The sequence below is a fragment of the Anomaloglossus baeobatrachus genome, chromosome 6, assembly GCF_048569485.1.
Source record: "Anomaloglossus baeobatrachus isolate aAnoBae1 chromosome 6, aAnoBae1.hap1, whole genome shotgun sequence".
NCBI lineage: Eukaryota > Metazoa > Chordata > Amphibia > Anura > Aromobatidae > Anomaloglossus > Anomaloglossus baeobatrachus.
The window spans coordinates 8,686,638-8,709,342 of NC_134358.1; the positions used below are offsets into that span (position 1 = coordinate 8,686,638).

Here is a 22,705-nt window from a genome sequence, read left to right on the forward strand (position 1 = left end):
CATTAGTCACAACTACAGAGCACCCGAGCACTGTAGTGCCCGCTCATTACTAGTTACAGCTATCGAGCACTATAATGCCCGCTCATTACTAGTTACAAGTATCGAGCACTGTAATGCCCGCTCATTACTAGATACAAGTACCGAGCACTGTAATGCCCGCTCATTACTAGTTACAAGTATCGAGCACTGTAATGCCCGCTCATTACTAGTTACAAGTATCGAGCACTGTAATGCCCGCTCATTACTAGTTACAAGTACCGAGCACTGTAATGCCCGCTCATTACTAGTTACAAGTACCGAGCACTGTAATGCCCGCTCATTACTAGATACAAGTACCGAGCACTGTAATGCCCGCTCATTACTAGTTACAAGTATCGAGCACTGTAATGCCCGCTCATTACTAGTTACAAGTATCGAGCACTGTAATGCCCGCTCATTACTAGTTACAAGTATCGAGCACTGTAATGCCCGCTCATTACTAGTTACAAGTATCGAGCACTGTAATGCCCGCTCATTACTAGTTACAAGTATCGAGCACTGTAATGCCCGCTCATTACTAGTTACAAGTATCGAGCACTGTAATGCCCGCTCATTACTAGTTACAAGTATCGAGCACTGTAATGCCCGCTCATTACTAGTTACAAGTATCGAGCACTGTAATGCCCGCTCATTACTAGTTACAAGTATCGAGCACTGTAATGCCCGCTCATTACTAGTTACAAGTATCGAGCACTGTAATGCCCGCTCATTACAAGATACAAGTATCGAGCACTGTAATGCCCGCTCGTTACTAGTTACAAGTATCGAGCACTGTAATGCCCGCTCATTACTAGTTACAAGTATCGAGCACTGTAATGCCCGCTCATTACTAGATACAAGTATCGAGCACTGTAATGCCCGCTCATTACTAGTTACAAGTATCGAGCACTGTAATGCCCGCTCATTACTAGTTACAAGTATCGAGCACTGTAATGCCCGCTCATTACTAGTTACAAGTATCGAGCACTGTAATGCCCGCTCATTACTAGTTACAAGTATCGAGCACTGTAATGCCCGCTCATTACTAGATACAAGTATCGAGCACTGTAATGCCCGCTCATTACTAGTTACAAGTATCGAGCACTGTAATGCCCGCTCATTACTAGTTACAAGTATCGAGCACTGTAGTGCCCGCTCCTTACTAGTTACAAGTATCGAGCACTGTAATGCCCGCTCATTACTAGATACAAGTATCGAGCACTGTAATGCCCGCTCATTACTAGATACAAGTATCGAGCACTGTAATGCCCGCTCATTACTAGTTACAAGTATCGAGCACGGTAATGCCCGCTCATTACTAGTTACAAGTATCGAGCACTGTAATGCCCACTCATTACTAGTTACAAGTATCGAGCACTGTAATGCCCGCTCATTACTAGATACAAGTATCGAGCACTGTAATGCCCACTCATTACTAGATACAAGTATCGAGCACTATAATGCCCCGCTCATTACTAGTTACAAGTATCGAGCACTGTAATGCCCGCTCAGTACTAGATACAAGTATCGAGCACTGTAATGCCCGCTCATTACTAGTTACAAGTATCGAGCACTGTAATGCCCGCTCATTACTAGTTACAAGTATCGAGCACTATAATGCCCGCTCATTACTAGTTACAAGTATCGAGCACTGTAATGCCCGCTCATTACTAGATACAAGTATCGAGCACTGTAATGCCCGCTCATTACTAGTTACAAGTATCGAGCACTGTAATGCCCGCTCATTACTAGTTACAAGTATCGAGCACTATAATGCCCGCTCATTACTAGTTACAAGTATCGAGCACTGTAATGCCCGCTCATTACTAGATACAAGTATCGAGCACTGTAATGCCCGCTCATTACTAGATACAAGTATCGAGCACTGTAATGCCCACTCATTACTAGATACAAGTATCGAGCACGGTAATGCCCGCTCATTACTAGTTACAAGTATCGAGCACTGTAATGCCCGCTCATTACTAGTTACAAGTATCGAGCACTGTAATGCCCGCTCATTACTAGATACAAGTATCGAGCACAGTAATGCCCGCTCATTACTAGTTACAAGTATCGAGCACTGTAATGCCCGCTCATTACTAGTTACAAGTATCGAGCACTGTAATGCCCGCTCATTACTAGATACAAGTATCGAGCACTGTAATGCCCGCTCATTACTAGTTACAAGTATCGAGCACTGTAATGCCCGCTCATTACTAGTTACAAGTATCGAGCACTGTAATGCCCGCTCATTACTAGTTACAAGTATCGAGCACTGTAATGCCCGCTCATTACTAGTTACAAGTATCGAGCACTGTAATGCCCGCTCATTACTAGATACAAGTATCGAGCACTGTAATGCCCGCTCATTACTAGTTACAAGTATCGAGCACTGTAATGCCCGCTCATTACTAGCTACAAGTATCGAGCACTGTAATGCCCGCTCATTACTAGTTACAAGTATCGAGCACTGTAATGCCCGCTCATTACTAGATACAAGTATCGAGCACTGTAATGCCCGCTCATTAATAGATACAAGTATCGAGCACTGTAGTGCCCGCTCATTACTAGCTACAAGTATCGAGCACTGTAATGCCCGCTCATTACTAGATACAAGTATCGAGCACTGTAATGCCCGCTCATTACTAGTTACAAGTATCGAGCACTGTAATGCCCGCTCATTACTAGATACAAGTATCGAGCACTGTAATGCCCGCTCATTACTAGTTACAAGTATCGAGCACTGTAATGCCCGCTCATTACTAGTTACAAGTATCGAGCACTGTAATGCCCGCTCATTACTAGTTACAAGTATCGAGCACTGTAATGCCCACTCATTACTAGTTACAAGTATCGAGCACTATAATGCCCGCTCATTACTAGTTACAAGTATCGAGCACTGTAATGCCCGCTCATTACTAGATACAAGTATCGAGCACTGTAATGCCCGCTCATTACTAGTTACAAGTATCGAGCACTGTAATGCCCGCTCATTACTAGTTACAAGTATCGAGCACTGTAATGCCCGCTCATTACTAGTTACAAGTATCGAGCACTATAATGCCCGCTCATTACTAGTTACAAGTATCGAGCACTGTAATGCCCGCTCATTACTAGATACAAGTATCGAGCACTGTAATGCCCGCTCATTACTAGATACAAGTATCGAGCACTGTAATGCCCGCTCATTACTAGATACAAGTATCGAGCACTGTAATGCCCGCTCATTACTAGATACAAGTATCGAGCACTGTAATGCCCGCTCATTACTAGTTACAAGTATCGAGCACTATAATGCCCGCTCATTACTAGTTACAAGTATCGAGCACTGTAATGCCCGCTCATTACTAGATACAAGTATCGAGCACTGTAATGCCCGCTCATTACTAGTTACAAGTATCGAGCACTGTAATGCCCGCTCATTACTAGATACAAGTATCGAGCACTGTAATGCCCGCTCATTACTAGTTACAAGTATCGAGCACTGTAATGCCCGCTCATTACTAGTTACAAGTATCGAGCACTATAATGCCCGCTCATTACTAGTTACAAGTATCGAGCACTGTAATGCCCGCTCATTACTAGATACAAGTATCGAGCACTGTAATGCCCGCTCATTACTAGTTACAAGTATCGAGCACTGTAATGCCCGCTCATTACTAGTTACAAGTATCGAGCACTGTAGTGCCCGCTCATTACTAATTACAAGTATCGAGCACTGTAATGCCTGCTCATTACTAGTTACAAGTATCGAGCACTGTAATGCCCGCTCATTACTAGTTACAAGTATCGAGCACTGTAATGCCCGCTCATTACTAGTTACAAGTATCGAGCACTGTAATGCCCGCTCATTACTAGTTACAAGTATCGAGCACTGTAATGCCCACTCATTACTAGTTACAAGTATCGAGCACTGTAATGCCCGCTCATTACTACTTACAAGTATCGAGCACTGTAATGCCCGCTCATTACTAGATACAAGTATCGAGCACTGTAATGCCCGCTCATTACTAGATACAAGTATCGAGCACTGTAGTGCCCGCTCATTACTAGTTACAAGTATCGAGCACAGTAATGCCCGCTCATTACTAGTTACAAGTATCGAGCACTGTAATGCCCGCTCATTACTAGTTACAAGTATCGAGCACTGTAATGCCCGCTCATTACTAGATACAAGTATCGAGCACTGTAGTGCCCGCTCATTACTAGTTACAAGTATCGAGCACTGTAGAGATCGCTCATCACTAGATACAAGTATCGAGCACTGTAATGCCCGCTCATTACTAGATACAAGTATCGAGCACTGTAATGCCCGCTCATTACTAGTTACAAGTATCGAGCACTGTAATGCCCGCTCATTACTAGTTACAAGTATCGAGCACTGTAATGCCCGCTCATTACTAGATACAAGTATCGAGCACTGTAATGCCCGCTCATTAATAGATACAAGTATCGAGCACTGTAGTGCCCGCTCATTACTAGCTACAAGTATCGAGCACTGTAATGCCCGCTCATTACTAGATACAAGTATCGAGCACTGTAATGCCCGCTCATTACTAGTTACAAGTATCGAGCACTGTAATGCCCGCTCATTACTAGATACAAGTATCGAGCACTGTAATGCCCGCTCATTACTAGTTACAAGTATCGAGCACTGTAATGCCCGCTCATTACTAGTTACAAGTATCGAGCACTGTAATGCCCGCTCATTACTAGTTACAAGTATCGATCACTGTAATGCCCACTCATTACTAGTTACAAGTATCGAGCACTATAATGCCCGCTCATTACTAGTTACAAGTATCGAGCACTGTAATGCCCGCTCATTACTAGATACAAGTATCGAGCACTGTAATGCCCGCTCATTACTAGTTACAAGTATCGAGCACTGTAATGCCCGCTCATTACTAGTTACAAGTATCGAGCACTGTAATGCCCGCTCATTACTAGTTACAAGTATCGAGCACTGTAATGCCCGCTCATTACTAGATACAAGTATCGAGCACTGTAGTGCCCGCTCATTACTAGTTACAAGTATCGAGCACTGTAGAGATCGCTCATCACTAGATACAAGTATCGAGCACTGTAATGCCCGCTCATTACTAGATACAAGTATCGAGCACTGTAATGCCCGCTCATTACTAGTTACAAGTATCGAGCACTGTAATGCCCGCTCATTACTAGTTACAAGTATCGAGCACTGTAATGCCCGCTCATTACTAGATACAAGTATCGAGCACTGTAATGCCCGCTCATTAATAGATACAAGTATCGAGCACTGTAGTGCCCGCTCATTACTAGCTACAAGTATCGAGCACTGTAATGCCCGCTCATTACTAGATACAAGTATCGAGCACTGTAATGCCCGCTCATTACTAGATACAAGTATCGAGCACTGTAATGCCCGCTCATTACTAGATACAAGTATCGAGCACTGTAATGCCCGCTCATTACTAGATACAAGTATCGAGCACTGTAATGCCCGCTCATTACTAGATACAAGTATCGAGCACTGTAATGCCCGCTCATTACTAGATACAAGTATCGAGCACTGTAATGCCCGCTCATTACTAGTTACAAGTATCGAGCACTATAATGCCCGCTCATTACTAGTTACAAGTATCGAGCACTGTAATGCCCGCTCATTACTAGATACAAGTATCGAGCACTGTAATGCCCGCTCATTACTAGTTACAAGTATCGAGCACTGTAATGCCCGCTCATTACTAGTTACAAGTATCGAGCACTATAATGCCCGCTCATTACTAGTTACAAGTATCGAGCACTGTAATGCCCGCTCATTACTAGATACAAGTATCGAGCACTGTAATGCCCGCTCATTACTAGATACAAGTATCGAGCACTGTAATGCCCGCTCATTACTAGATACAAGTATCGAGCACTGTAATGCCCGCTCATTACTAGTTACAAGTATCGAGCACTGTAATGCCCGCTCATTAGTAGCTACAAGTATCGAGCACTGTAATGCCCGCTCATTACTAGTTACAAGTATCGAGCACTGTAATGCCCGCTCATTACTAGTTACAAGTATCGAGCACTGTAGTGCCCGCTCATTACTAATTACAAGTATCGAGCACTGTAATGCCTGCTCATTACTAGTTACAAGTATCGAGCACTGTAATGCCCGCTCATTACTAGTTACAAGTATCGAGCACTGTAATGCCCGCTCATTACTAGTTACAAGTATCGAGCACTGTAATGCCCGCTCATTACTAGATACAAGTATCGAGCACTGTAATGCCCGCTCATTACTAGTTACAAGTATCGAGCACTGTAATGCCCACTCATTACTAGATACAAGTATCGAGCACGGTAATGCCCGCTCATTACTAGTTACAAGTATCGAGCACTGTAATGCCCACTCATTACTAGTTACAAGTATCGAGCACTGTAATGCCCGCTCATTACTAGTTACAAGTATCGAGCACTGTAATGCCCACTCATTACTAGTTACAAGTATCGAGCACTGTAATGCCCGCTCATTACTAGATACAAGTATCGAGCACTGTAATGCCCGCTCATTACTAGTTACAAGTATCGAGCACTGTAATGCCTGTGTGGCGCCCCTGACCTGGTCAGGCACCACTGAGTACTGCACCCATGCTGGGGACAGTGCAATACAGGTAATCCAGAAGGCTGACCGAGGTGTGACTACACAGGCGCATAGTGATCAGGTCTCACACATGTACCTATGAGAGGACCCCTGGGGATCCCAGGAGGGGGAAAAGCCTTCACCTCCACTGGAATAGTGGAGGGGGCCAAAAGCCTCCATCTCCTGTCAAGGGGTGTGGTAAGAGAGTCTGGTTGCTAGGTGGCGTAGGCAGGCACAAAAGGGAAAAGAGGAGGAGGAGTAAACAGTCTGCAGCAGAGTGTGGAGGAGTGAGGAGCAGGAAAGTGAAGCTCAGACAGGAGCAGCAGTGAAGGTCCCAGATGTGAGCCGGTTCAGAGCAGAGTCCAGGGAGCTCCGAGGAGAGCTGACCCCTTCCCCTGGGCTGCTGTAGTCTGACAGCGTCCGCACAATGGCTACCGACGGGGGAGAACGGTCACCTAGGAGTGCTACCCGAAACCCATCTCCAGCTAGAGAGAGAGCACAGAGTGGGAAGTAAGGAGACTGCTAGGGAGAACCAGGCCCAAACGGGCGGCAGATCCCGGAGCGGGGATAGATCCAACTTTCCTTGCTAAACCTGCCGGTGTGGGGCCCTCAAAGCCCACACCACAACAACTAAAAGCCGCAGCCACGTAGCCACAGTTAGGGCCCACAGTTCACAGGAGGCAAGAAGCTGGAGTGATCTGGCCCAGGCAACAAGCACACGGCAAACGAAGGGGAGTGAGGCTTCAGCAACTTCCCTGGGTGACCCCCATAGGGACTAAAAGTCGGGGTTACCCCAAACCACCAAGGGCTAAGGAAGGCGAGTTGGTAGTCACCATCAGAAGTCAGCCTGAAGGATACCTGGTTCCCACCTGGTTCATCCCAGCTACGCCCGGGTTACTCACCCTGCCACCTGAAGTGAGTAAAAACCCTGAAAGACATTCTGCCTGTGTGGAGTTATTCTGCGCCTTGTGGTACTACGCACCTACACAGGGCCCTGGGGCTTGCCTCACTCTCAGGAGGCTATTCCAACTAACTGCACTCACCATCAGCCCCAGGCGTCCCTCAACCTGCAGTGGCGGTCCCTACTGGCCGCAATACTGAGAGTGGCGTCACGACAAGAAGAAGATCTCCTACCTGTGACAGATCCAGCTGAGTGGAGTCCCTGAAGGTAATGCACCGACACAACACCTGTGGGGCTTCACACCTGCTCATTACTAGTTACAAGTATCGAGCACTGTAATGCCCACTCATTACTAGTTACAAGTATCGAGCACTGTAATGCCCACTCATTACTAGTTACAAGTATCGAGCACTGTAATGCCCGCTCATTACTACTTACAAGTATCGAGCACTGTAATGCCCGCTCATTACTAGTTACAAGTATCGAGCACTGTAATGCCCACTCATTACTAGTTACAAGTATCGAGCACTGTAATGCCCGCTCATTACTACTTACAAGTATCGAGCACTGTAATGCCCGCTCATTACTAGATACAAGTATCGAGCACTGTAATGCCCGCTCATTACTAGTTACAAGTATCGAGCACTGTAATGCCCGCTCATTACTAGTTACAAGTACCGAGCACTGTAATGCCCACTCATTACTAGATACAAGTATCGAGCACTGTAATGCCCGCTCATTACTAGATACAAGTATCGAGCACTGTAATGCCCGCTCATTACTAGTTACAAGTATCGAGCACTGTAATGCCCGCTCATTACTAGTTACAAGTATCGAGCACTGTAATGCCCGCTCATTACTAGTTACAAGTATCGAGCACTGTAATGCCCACTCATTACTAGATACAAGTATTGAGCACTGTAATGCCCGCTCATTACTAGATACAAGTATCGAGCACTGTAATGCCCGCTCATTACTAGATACAAGTATCGAGCACTGTAGTGCCCGCTCATTACTAGTTACAAGTATCGAGCACTGTAATGCCGCTCATTACTAGTTACAAGTATCGAGCACTGTAATGCCCGCTCATTACTAGATACAAGTATCGAGCACTGTAATGCCCGCTCATTACTAGATACAAGTATCGAGCACTGTAATGCCCGCTCATTACTAGATACAAGTATCGAGCACTGTAATGCCCGCTCATTACTAGATACAAGTATCGAGCACTGTAGTGCCCGCTCATTACTAGTTACAAGTATCGAGCACTATAATGCCCGCTCATTACTAGATACAAGTATCGAGCACTGTAGTGCCCGCTCATTACTAGTTACAAGTATCGAGCACTGTAATGCCGCTCATTACTAGTTACAAGTATCGAGCACTGTAGAGATCGCTCATCACTAATTATTTCTACTGATACATGATAAGATAAGTCTCTTCTTCCCTCTTTTTCTTTTAGCACTTTCCTCGCTTTATGTTGCTGTCTGTTTTCTTTGTGTTATTTTGCTCCTTTCATACTAAAGCATAAAACTGAACTCCAGGCGTCTAATCCATCGTCTTTCCCAGTGTAGCCCCTTATGTGCTGGAAACCCCCAATAATATAGGACGACCTGTATGACCCCAGAACCCCCCGTACACACATTATGTAGAGCTCAGCGCCATCTACCTGGTGATTCTCCGGGACGCTGTGCTTCTCCTCTGGACGGTCCTGGTGATTCTCCGGGACGCTGTGCTTCTCCTCTGGACGGTCCTGGGGATTCTCCGGGACGCTGTGCTTCTCCTCTGGACGGTCCTGGTGATTCTCCGGGACGCTGTGCTTCTCCTCTGGACGGTCCTGGGGATTCTCCGGGACGCTGTGCTTCTCCTCTGGACGGTCCTGGTGATTCTCCGGGACGCTGTGCTTCTCCTCTGGACGGTGCTGGTGATTCTCCGGGACGCTGTGCTTCTCCTCTGGACGGTCCTGGTGATTCTCCGGGACGCTGTGCTTCTCCTCTGGACGGTGCTGGTGATTCTCCGGGACGCTGTGCTTCTCCTCTGGACGGTCCTGGGGATTCTCCGGGACGCTGTGCTTCTCCTCTGGACGGTGCTGGTGATTCTCCGGGACGCTGTGCTTCTCCTCTGGACGGTCCTGGGGATTCTCCGGGACGCTGTGCTTCTCCTCTGGACGGTCCTGGGGATTCTCCGGGACGCTGTGCTTCTCCTCTGGACGGTCCTGGGGATTCTCCGGGACGCTGTGCTTCTCCTCTGGACGGTCCTGGTGATTCTCCGGGACGCTGTGCTTCTCCTCTGGACGGTCCTGGTGATTCTCCGGGACGCTGTGCTTCTCCTCTGGACGGTCCTGGGGATAGAGGACGGGGACATCTCTCTGGGGGGTTTCTTTCTCCATCTGTGGGAGACATATAGTGACAGAACCTTAGCGGCTGGAGACCTGTCTATGTATCACACGCGTCTCATCACCTCCTGATCCAGGGCTATCTCCAGCCTCATATAGTCACACCCGCCCTGAAGATCTGACGATGGCCTCAGAACGTCCATTACTGTACAGGGCGTCACATATCAGGAGACCAATGATCCCTCATTACTTAGTTTTGTGATAAAAAGATTCACATTGACATTGATCTTCAACCATTAAATATATTACCTGTTCCATATCCTGATAATCCGGCAGCGTTATCTGCATTGGGGGCAGCGGAGAACAACCTGATAAAGGCCCGATTCCTCCACTGCCCCCGCGAGGAACATCGACCGACACATTGTGGAAAACGACTAAAAGATGTCACTGCACAAACCGGCGACTCCGGTGTAAGATAACGGCCGAAACCTAAGAAAGATCCAAACCGGACGAAAACGGCAGATTATCCTGTATGTCCGGATAATCTGCCACTAAAGGAGACGTCCGGGCCCCCCAGAAACGCCTGGAGACGTCCGGGCCCCCCAGAAACGCCTGGAGACGTCCGGGCCCCCCAGAAACGACTGGAGACGTCCGGGCCCCCCAGAAACGACTGGAGATGTCCGGGCCCCCCAGAAACGCCTGGAGACGTCCGGGCCCCCCAGAAACGCCTGGAGACGTCCGGGCCCCCCAGAAACGCCTGGAGAATTATGTCTGTGTGATCAAACGAATTCCACCATAAATAACGTATAACGAGACGTCGGCCCCGAGCGCGGTCCCTGTATACAAGTCTCCTCTCACCCTGCGATGAAGGACACGGGGCGCTCTCCATCATCTCCTCCTCATACAGATCCTCCCGTCCTTCCAGATACTCCCACTCCAGAGAAATAGATGGCGACGTCCTGACACCTTACAGGAACCTGACAACACACAACGATAGCGTCATTACCCAGAATCCTCCAGTGCCGGGCCTGTATAATGTCCCAGCATTTCAGAGCTGGGGGAGAGAAAAGAAAAGCGAAGAAGGAAGGGGAAAGGAAGAAGGGGACAACTCAAAAGATAGAACACCCCACAGCCCCCCCCATGTATCCCCAGTGCCTCCACACCACTAACACCCCACAGCCCCCCATGTATCCCCAGTGCCCCCCACACCACTAACACCCCACAGCCCCCCACACCACCAACACCCCACAGCCCCCCATGTATCCCCAGTGCCCCCCACACCACTAACACCCCACAGCCCCCTATGTATCCCCAGTGCCCCCCACACCACTAACACCCCACAGCCCCCCATGAATCCCCAGTGCCCTCCACACCACTAACACCCCACAGCCCCCCCCATGTATCCCCAGTGCCTCCACACCACTAACACCCCACAGCCCCCCATGTATCCCCAGTGCCCCCCACACCACTAACACCCCACAGCCCCCCACACCACCAACACCCCACAGCCCCCCATGTATCCCCAGTGCCCCCCACACCACTAACACCCCACAGCCCCCTATGTATCCCCAGTGCCCCCCACACCACTAACACCCCACAGCCCCCCATGTATCCCCAGTGTCTCCACACCACTAACACCCCACAGCCCCCACGTATCCCCAGTGCCCCCCACACCACTAACACCCCACAGCCCCCCCATGTATCCCCAGTGCCCCCCCACACCACTAACACCCCACAGCCCCCATGTATCCCCAGTGCCCCCCACACCACTAACACCCCACAGCCCCCCATGTATCCCCAGTGCCCCCCACACCACTAACACCCCACAGCCCCATGTATCTCCAGTGTCCCCCACACCACTAACACCCCACAGCCCCCCCATGTATCTCCAGTGCCCCCCACACCACTAACACCCCACAGCCCCCCATGTATCCTCAGTGCTCTCCACACAACTAACACCCCACAGCCCCCCATGTATCTCCAGTGCCCTCCACACCACTAACAACCTACAGCCCCCCATGTATCCCCAGTGCCCCCCACAGCCCCCCACATCCCCAGTGCCCTCCACACCACTAACACCCCACAGCCCCCCATGTATCCCCAGTGCCCCCAACACCACTAACACCCCACATCCCCAGTGCTCTCCACACCACTAACACCCCACCATGTATCTCCAGTGCCCCCCACACCACCAACACCCCATAGCCACACATGTATCTCCAGTGCCCTCCACACCACTAACATCCCACAGCCCCCCCATGTATCCCCAGTGCCCCCCACACCACTTAAGACCCCACAGCCCCCTATGTATCCCCAGTGCCCCCCACACCACTAATAGCCCACAGCCCCCCATGTATCTCCAGTGCCCTCCCACACCACTAACACCCCACAGCCCCCATGTATCCCCAGTGCCCCCCACACCACTAACATCCCACAGCCCCCCATGTATCCCCCAGTGCCCCCCACAGCCCCCATGTATCTGCAATGCCCCCCACACCATTAACACCCCACAGCCCCCCATGTATTCCCAGTGCCCCCCACATCACTAACACCCCACAGCCCCCCATGGATCCCCAGTGCCCCCCCACACCACTAACACCCCACAGCCCCCCATGTATCTCCAGTGCCCCCCACACCACTAATACCCCACATCCCCCCATGTATCTCCAGTGCCCCCCACACCACTAACACCCCACAGTCCCCCCATTGTATCTCCAGTGCTCCTCACACCACTAACACCCCCACAGCCCCCCATGTATCCCCAGTGCCCCCCACACCACTAATACCCCACATCCCCCCCATGTATCTCCAGTGCCCCCCACACCACTAACACCCCACAGTCCCCCCCATGTATCTCCAGTGCCCCCCACACCACTAACACCCCACAGCCCCCCCATGTATCTCCAGTGCTCCTCACACCACTAACACCCCACAGCCCCCATGTATCCCCAGTACCCCCCATGTATCCAGTGCCTCCCACACTACTAACACCCACAGCCCCCCATGTATCCCCAGTGCCCCCCACACCACTAACACCCCCCCATGTATCCCCAGTGTCCCCCCCACACCACCAACACCCCACAGCCCCCCCACACCACCAAAACCCCACAGCCCCCCCCCCATGTATCCCCAGTGCCCCCATGTTAAAAATATACTCTTAAATATATTTTTCTTCAAATACGTAACAGCGCATGAAAGAAAGAACTTCAAAAATGTAAAAAATAAATGTATTTTATCTATTTAAAAATGGTTGCCAGGGTTCAGTTACAGAAAGGAAAAATAATATACTTCATTAGCTTACGGAAAAGAGTTCAGTTAGTCCATACTGATCAATGGGAAATCTTCATCCATCTCTCCTTGGATTCTGAATGGCAAGGCAGGGGATATACCGTAGCCTCTCAGCATGTGTTCATCTTGCAGCCTGGAAGCGTTCTGACGACGTGCAGGAGCAGGAGTAGCCCCCTCCATCGTGTGTTATATGACAACTGTTCAAACCATATAGGGAAATTACTGCTGGACGCATGTCACATGGTGTAATCTCTAGAAGCTTCCAAATGATATATATATATCCTTCCATGTCAGCACTTATGTATATTCAATATGGGTATTTTAATATTTATTCCTTATAAGAACTTTATCAATAAACTATGATCTCCAACATAAACAGAACTGTGAACATATATGTCCTACTATAAAATATTTGATAACTAGATGTATTAATATTAATGTTTTTACACCCCCACACCACTAACACCCCACAGCCCCCCCCCCCATGTATCCCCAGTGCCCCCCACACCACTAACACCCCACAGCCCCCCCCATGTATCCCCAGTGCCCCCACACCACTAACACCCCACAGCCCCCCATGTATCCCCAGTGCCCCCCACACCACTAACACCCCACAGCCCCCCTGTATCCCCAGTGCCCCCCACACCACTAACACCCCACAGCCCCCCCCCATGTATCCCCAGTGCCCCCCACACCACTAACACCCCACAGCCCCCCCCCATGTATCCCCAGTGCCCTCCACACCACTAACCCCCCACAGCCCCCCCCCATGTATCCCCAGTGCCCCCCAAACCACTAACACCCCACAGCCCCCCCCATGTATCCCCAGTGCCCCCCACACCACTAACACCCTACAGCCCCCCCCCCATGTATCCCCAGTGCCCCCCACACCACTAACACCCCACAGCCCCCCCCCATGTATCCCCAGTGCCTCCCACACCACTAACACCCCACAGCCCCCCTGTATCCCCAGTGCCCCCCACACCACTAACACCCCACAGCCCCCCCCCATGTATCCCCAGTGCCCCCTACACCACTAACACCCCACAGCCCCCCCCCATGTATCCCCAGTGCCCCCCCACACCACTAACACCCCACAGCCCCCCATGTATCTCCAGTGCCCTCCACACCACTAACACCCCACAGCCCCCCATGTATGCCCAGTGCCCCCCACACCACTAACACCCCACAGCCCCCCCCATGTATCCCCAGTGCCCCCCACACCACTAACACCCCACAGCCCCCCCCATGTATCCCCAGTGCCCCTCACACCACTAACACCCCACAGCCCCCCCATGTATCTCCAGTGCCCTCCACACCACTAACACCCCACAGCCCCCCATGTATCTCCAGTGCCCTCCACACCACTAACACCCCACAGCCCCCCATGTATCCCCAGTGCCCCCCACACCACTAACCCCACAGCCCCCCATGTATCCCCAGTGCCCCCCCACACCACTAACACCCCACAGCCCCCCATGTATCCCCAGTGCCCCCCCACACCACTAACCCCACAGCCCCCATGTATCACCAGTGCCCTCCACCACTATTCCGCCGCCATTACCGCTTTTCTATGGAGATTTCCGGTCTTATCTGCACCTTGTAACGTGACACAGTGAAGGACCTGTGGTGACGTCATAGACAGGTGACCAGACATAAGGGGCGGAGTTTACTAAAGGAGCGTGTTTGTACCATGTGGTCAGTCACGTAAGTGGGCGGAGCTGCGTAGTGGGAGGGATTAGCGCCGAGTGAACGACCTGTTGTCATGCTCTCATACATTACACGTTGTTAGGGGGCGGGGCTATCAGTGACGTCTGGTATATAAGGAGGAATGAGCGCGTGTGGCACCCCAGGGTTGCCACAGTAACAACACAAAGGGTTAACTCCCCACACACAACACCAAGACCTCCTGGCCAGAAGGGGGAGACCAAGCTGCTTCCCTGTACATTCTGCTGGGGGGGAGGAAATGGTCAGAAGTAGTTTCGTTTTGGAAGTTCAGTGCAGAGCACTGAGGAGAAAGGATCTGCAGGTTGGAAGCTGGCTTTAGCTCACCTCAGGATCCACTGACCAATTCCAGGCCTAGCTGAGGGTCTGAGGGAAGGAGACAGAGTACACAGAGGAACATTCCTGGGAGGCAGAGCATTGCTGAGTTCATCCCAGTGGAGCACACAGAACGGACGCTGGATCCGAGACTGCAGGTTACATACTGCACAGTGAACACCAGAGAAGTGAGGATTCCACATTCTCTATCTGTACCACAGACACAAGCAACAAACGCAGAGTTCAGGAACATACTAGTAAGGACTCGAGTTGCCTGTCAGGTCGGTACCTAGGAGCAGAGCAGAAGCAGAGCCGGCTGCATAGTTCACACATCAGCAGGGCCACAGACACACAGTGCAGGCAAGGAAGCCAAAACGGCCCGGCTGGGTGGGAGAAGCCCTGAACCCCTCACAGACTCCGTGGACAGTACTCTGCTGGATACCATCATCAGTAAAGGACAAAGAAACTGCAAAACCGTGAGTCTGCCTGTTTATTGTGCTCGTGTCCTGCACTTCCCCCATAGACTACTAACACACTGCCCCGGGGAAAAGGCTCTACCCGTGGGGAGCCGTCCCATCTCAAGCTGCCTTCCATCACCCCGGAGGTTCTGCAGCAGCGGTGGTCATCTCTGATCACATTCCACGGGTGGCGTCACGAACACAACCCCCCTTTTTATTGTGGAACCAGGGAGCACAGACCGGGTCACGACACCGTGATCCCCTTTCCAGAAGCGACCCCTTGGCCCGGTTCTGGGTATCCCCTTAACCCCTGGCGACACAACTTTGGCGTCACGAACAGGATGCGGACTGGACCCGGCTGCAACCCGGGTGACGTGTGCCTGTAAAGACTTATTGCATCGCATAAAAGACTTGCACTGTGAATTGTTGCAACAAAGAACGGACTTTAAACTTCGCAAAGATACCTGGAAAAATTCAAAAACATCATTGGTAAAATTTTCCAGGCGCCATCTTTAATCGCGCCATTACCTGCTACGCGCGGGAAAACAGCGCGCCTAAAGTAAGACTCCGCCTACCGCTTGCAGAGGAGGTGCGCTCGGTGCTGCGACCCGAACGAAAACACAGAAAAGTGCCCCAGGCTTGCTGTCAAGAAGACTGGTGAAATTAACTAAGGGGGCGCAAAGATGTCGCAGCAGGGAGACGCTGTTGTACCCGGCGGTGCAGCGGCACCTATCATGCCGTTCCTGATGCCGTACACCCCGGGTGCAGTGTGGCTGCCGCAGTACTCAGGTGCGCCCAACACACTTAATGACTTTATCGGAAAGCTAAAAATCTACTACAGCATGTACCCCCTGACAGAAGCTCAGCGTGTTGGTATGCTTATGGGACAGTTAACTGGCAATGCCCAGCGGGAGGCTACATCCTGGCTGGACGATGCAAAGGACACTGTAGAGCATATAATAGCTGGACTAAAAGCAGCTTTTGAATCCACTGCTGGCAGCCGGGCTAAAATGAGGTTCTTTGGATGCAAGCAAAAACCTAGAGAGAGCGCAAGAGACTTTGCCTTAAACTTGCAGGAGGCGCTCAGAGCACTTAAAGTAGCAGAACCTGCCTTAGCCCCTGGAGCAGATAAGCTGCTGATAGACCAATTCCTGGATGGACTCTCATCCCCTTCCCACCGGGGACAACTGAGCATGATGGTGATCCAGGATCCAGGACTAACATTTGCCCAGCTAAAGGATAGAGCCATCCGCCTCCAGCAGGTGGAGGAGCCGCAGGATATAGACTCTGTTCAACACCTTACAGTGGCACCCCAGCAGCCAGTAGTGCCGGTGACATCGGCCATGTCAGCGGCTGCTGCTAACCACCTGGAGCCGATCACTAATGAGGCTCTCCATCAAAAGCTTGAAGCCCTTACAGACACTGTTGCTTCCATGGCTAGAATCGTCCAGGAGCTGCGTGGATCCAAGTCTGCACCCAAGATTGAGCTGGCGACCAGCAAGGAGGATGTCCCATGGATGAGGCCTAGGAGATACCAAGCGACGAGAGGACGACCCAGCGACCGCTACCAGCCGGATGGACAGCCCATTTGCCGCCGTTGCAATGAGCCAGGTCACTTTGCCCGTGAATGTGCTTTAAATGGGGATCCCCTGGGGAGGCGGGCCGCTCCTCAGGAATGAACTCTCAAGGTCCTTCACCCTGGCACGACAAGTATGTGGGGGGACGTCCAGTCATCCCCATAGTGCTGGATGGCATTCCGCTCAACGCCTTGCTGGACACTGGTTCCCAAATAACATCAATTCCGCATGTCCTTTATAAGAGGTACTGGGCTGATTCAGACGTTAGCAGTGGTCCATCTAATGTTGCATTGAATATATGGGCTAGCAATGGTGAATTAGTACCACAGGTTGGTTTCAGAGAAATGACCATTAAGATTGGGAGAGTAGAATTGCAGAATCAGGGTATTATCATTGTTGATGTTGACCGACGAGAACGTGAACCAACTATGCTGCTAGGAATGAATGTAATTGAAAATTGTTTTGCAGAGGTAATTACTGTCTTGCAGCAGATCGTCGAGACTGCCAAACCTGGGCAACAGAGACTCCTGCAGAAGGAAATTAAAGCCTTGATGCTGAAGCAGCAGGTAGAAATGTCAGGAGGTGAAATTGGCAGTGCAAGGGTAAGTGACCCAATACCTATTGTAATTCCTCCCAAAACAGAAATGCTGGTCTGGTGTAGAGCCGCAATAGGCATCAGAGGGCGAGACTATCAGGCCCTGGTAGAACCCGTGTACTCAGACAGTAGGCCCACTGTACTGACGGCCAGAGGAATAGTTGAGGTACACAGGGGAAGAGTGCCAATACGCCTTCTAAATTGTGGGGAAGATGAGGTCACCCTACCAAAGTATGCTACCATGGCTAAGCTATATACGGTTGATAACAACGCCATCACCACCGTTGAGCCCTTGAAGCCGTCAAGTCAGGCGGAAGACAATGGCTCAGAGGGAAAGCTGGAGGATTGGTGCCAAAAGCTACATGTAGGTACCGATTCTACACCCTCCCATCAAAAGCATGGAGTATACAGGGTAGTGAAAGAATATGAACAAATATTCAGCAAACACCCATTAGACTTTGGGCAGATCAAAGGGGTAGAGCACACTATACCCACAGGTAACCATCCACCCATAAAGGAGAGGTATAGACCAGTACCACCGGCTCACTACCAATGCGCCAAAGACATGCTCAAAGAAATGAAAGAAGCAGGAGTAATAAGAGACAGTTGTAGCCCCTGGGCAGCCCCACTAGTGCTAGTTAAGAAAAAAGATGGGACCATGAGGATGTGTGTAGACTACAGACGGATCAATCGCATTACACACAAGGATGCATACCCATTACCTAGGATAGAAGAGTCATTGGCTGCATTAAAATCCGCTACTTACTTTTCCACCCTAGATCTGACTAGTGGGTATTGGCAAGTTCCTGTGGCAGAGGCTGATAAGGAGAAGACAGCGTTCACCACACCGATGGGCCTCTGTGAGTTCAATTGTATGCCGTTTGGACTCTGCAACGCGCCTGGTACCTTCCAGCGACTGATGGAGTGCTGCCTAGGACATAAGAACTTCGAAACTGTCCTCTTGTACCTGGATGACGTCATAGTCTACTCCAAGACCTATGAACAGCATCTACAAGACCTGGCAGAAGTGTTTGAAGCCTTATCCGGATACGGCATGAAAATCAAGCCATCCAAGTGTCACCTTCTAAAGCCAAGGGTACAGTACCTGGGACATGTCGTGAGCTCAGAAGGGGTAGCACCAGATCCTGAAAAAGTTACCGTGATAAGAGATTGGCCGAGACCCACCAGCGTGAAAGAGGTGAGGCAATTCCTGGGACTGGTAGGCTACTATAGAAGATTTATAAAAGGGTTCACGAAGCTAGCAGCTCCCCTACAAGACATCCTGGTAGGACAGTCAAAGAAGTCTGCAGCCCAAAATCCTCCTTTCCAGTGGAGTGATGAGAGAGAAGAGTCCTTTAAGAAGTTGAAGTGGGCACTGACAGGAGAAGAGATCCTGGCATATCCAGATTACCATCAACCCTTCATTTTGTACACGGATGCCAGCAACGTAGGACTGGGAGCCGTATTGTCTCAAAAGCAGGAAGGCAAGGAGAAAGTTATTGCTTTTGCAAGCAGGAAGCTCCGGCCTACAGAAAGAAACCCAGAGAATTACAGCTCCTTCAAGTTAGAACTACTGGCAGTAGTTTGGGCTGTAACAGAGCGTTTCAAACACTACCTGGCAGCTGCAGAATTTACCATCTTCACTGACAACAATCCGTTGACCCACCTGGACTCTGCAAAATTAGGTGCGCTGGAACAGCGATGGATAGCCCGACTGTCAAACTACAACTTTGTCATCAAGTACAGGGCAGGCCACAAGAATGGGAATGCAGATGCCTTATCCCGGATGCCACACTCGGGGAACGTAGAAGAGGAACCGGAGGGACTGGAAGAAATTGAGCTGCCGGCCTTTCACCGTCCTAAGGTGGGACAGTATCAACCGAGTGTCTACCAAAAACAACAGCAGGCAACTCTCAACCCATTGGCACACCACGGATGGGCTGACACACAAGACAGCGATCCAGCTGTGAAGCTAGTGAAAGAACTGCTTACACAACAAGGTGCATACCCTAATCAGAATGCCCCAGCTGAGACACAACATCTCTGGAAAGAGAGAGGTAAATTGTTCCTGTACCAAGGGAAGCTCTGTAGAAGGCACACCAATCCCAAAACACATGAGTTGGTCTGGCAGATCATCGTGCCCAAGAGAGACGTCAAGATGGTTCTGGAAGCTTACCACGACGGTGCTGGTCATTTTGGTTGGAAAAAGTTGGAAGTGCTCTTAAGAGAAAGATTCTACTGGGTTGGCATGAGAAAATCAATTGAAGATTGGTGTAGAAAATGCGGACCGTGCAACCTCAGAAGAAAGGATCAACAGAACCAGAGAGCTCCACTCCAGTCCATAGTAACCAAGCAACCACTCGAGCTAGTCGCATTAGACCACGTCAAGTTGTCACCAAGCCGGTCCGGCTATGTCTATGCCTTAACCATCGTGGACCATTACTCACGCTTCTTAGTGGTGGTACCCGTGAAAGACCTTACAGCTAGAACGGCAGCTAAAGCATTCCAGACGTACTTTTGCAGACCCCATGGTTACCCAGAACAAGTCCTTGCAGATCAAGGTCCAGCTTTCGAATCACAGATCTTCCAAGAATTCTGCAACATGTATGGCTGTAAAAAGATCCGCACAACAGCATACCATCCCCAAACAAATGGCTTATGCGAGAAGATGAACCATATTGTGATTGACCTGTTGAAGACCTTACCAGAGTCAGAAAGAAATCAATGGCCAGAGAAATTGCCAGACCTAGTGGACTTGTACAATCATGTCCCGGTGAGTTCTACAAACTGCACCCCCGCTTACCTCATGCGTGCAAGGCCCGGTAAACTGCCAATTGATCTAGATATGGGAATTCTGAAGCCAGATGCAGAAGTTCAAGAATCCAATTGGGATACCCTACGTCAGCAGCAGTATCGCCAAGTACAAAAGTGCGTAGAGAAAAGTCTCCAACAAGCTAGGGGAAGACAGGAGAGAACCTTCAACCAGCATGCTCTAGCAACCCCATTGCAACCTGGTGACCAAGTTCTCAAGAGGAAACGGCGCACAAACAAATTGGATAATCAGTGGGAAACCACCCCATATACAGTCTTACCATCCAGTATGGATAATCCCAAAGTGTGTCTCATCAGTAAGGATGAAGGAAGGACATCAGCTGTCGTTTCAAGAGATCAACTCAAACCGTGTCCTGAAACCCTGAAGACACCAGAAGTCACCTTACCCATACAGGTACAACCTGTCAAGAAGGAAGAAGACGTGTTCCATACAGTCTTAGGAGATTTCCCAAAAACATGGCCAAATTACTATGGAGCAGTAGTAGTCCCAATGATCGCCTTCCCTCAAGTGGCGGAACCAGCATCAGAACTCGTACCACAAGAAGTCTCAAGACAAGAAGAACTGGAAGTCGAAACCGTAGAGGAAGAACAGATTCCTGGTCCCAGTGAGCTTGCCAGTCCTACAGTCAGTCCCCTATCCTCACAAGTACAAGAAACACCAAATAGGTACACTTCCACCCACACCATTATGCTAAGTACACCCAGTACACCAGCAGTACGCAGGTCACAGCGTAGTACTCAGGGTCAGATACCAGCAAGATATAAAGACTAATGTGAAATTGCATATAAAATGTACATATGTTATAATGTTTATATGAAAAAACGTAACAGTTTAGTGTACAGAAAAGGTGAGAGAAGAGTGGTGTAAGGTGGCAGCACGGAGAGTTACAACTTGATGGTGGCCCGAGGGCCGTGAGGCCTACTGCACTTATGACCAGAGTAGAGACACCTTTAAGAAGTGTTTGTTGATTGAAATGTTTATTTAATTGCAACGTTAAGACCAAAAGCCCAGTACCTACAGAGACTATACTGTATGAACACTTATATATTTTTGAACATTTTGGACTCTTTTTGAGCTTTAAGGTTTTTGTATTTTTTCCTTTTGAGACTCTGTATTTATATATACACTTGTTGTTCATAACTTGTTTGTTTGTTTCACAGTCCCGGAGTACTGTTCTTCACTAAGGGGGAATGTGGCACCCCAGGGTTGCCACAGTAACAACACAAAGGGTTAACTCCCCACACACAACACCAAGACCTCCTGGCCAGAAGGGGGAGACCAAGCTGCTTCCCTGTACATTCTGCTGGGGGGGAGGAAATGGTCAGAAGTAGTTTCGTTTTGGAAGTTCAGTGCAGAGCACTGAGGAGAAAGGATCTGCAGGTTGGAAGCTGGCTTTAGCTCACCTCAGGATCCACTGACCAATTCCAGGCCTAGCTGAGGGTCTGAGGGAAGGAGACAGAGTACACAGAGGAACATTCCTGGGAGGCAGAGCATTGCTGAGTTCATCCCAGTGGAGCACACAGAACGGACGCTGGATCCGAGACTGCAGGTTACATACTGCACAGTGAACACCAGAGAAGTGAGGATTCCACATTCTCTATCTGTACCACAGACACAAGCAACAAACGCAGAGTTCAGGAACATACTAGTAAGGACTCGAGTTGCCTGTCAGGTCGGTACCTAGGAGCAGAGCAGAAGCAGAGCCGGCTGCATAGTTCACACATCAGCAGGGCCACAGACACACAGTGCAGGCAAGGAAGCCAAAACGGCCCGGCTGGGTGGGAGAAGCCCTGAACCCCTCACAGACTCCGTGGACAGTACTCTGCTGGATACCATCATCAGTAAAGGACAAAGAAACTGCAAAACCGTGAGTCTGCCTGTTTATTGTGCTCGTGTCCTGCACTTCCCCCATAGACTACTAACACACTGCCCCGGGGAAAAGGCTCTACCCGTGGGGAGCCGTCCCATCTCAAGCTGCCTTCCATCACCCCGGAGGTTCTGCAGCAGCGGTGGTCATCTCTGATCACATTCCACGGGTGGCGTCACG

General features: G+C 50.1%; 1 long non-coding RNA gene across 1 annotated transcript in view; it reads right to left on the minus strand.

The window, feature by feature from the left end:
• Positions 1-9,794: 9,794 nt before the first annotated feature.
• Positions 9,795-22,705, minus strand: part of LOC142316926 (uncharacterized) — a 215,223-nt gene continuing 202,312 nt past the window's right edge. Inside the window, exons 2-3 of the long non-coding RNA XR_012754640.1 lie at positions 10,726-10,844; positions 9,795-9,921 (exon numbers count right to left, since the gene is read on the minus strand). This is a non-coding gene — a long non-coding RNA (uncharacterized LOC142316926). The remainder of the gene's footprint in view (positions 9,922-10,725; positions 10,845-22,705) is intronic.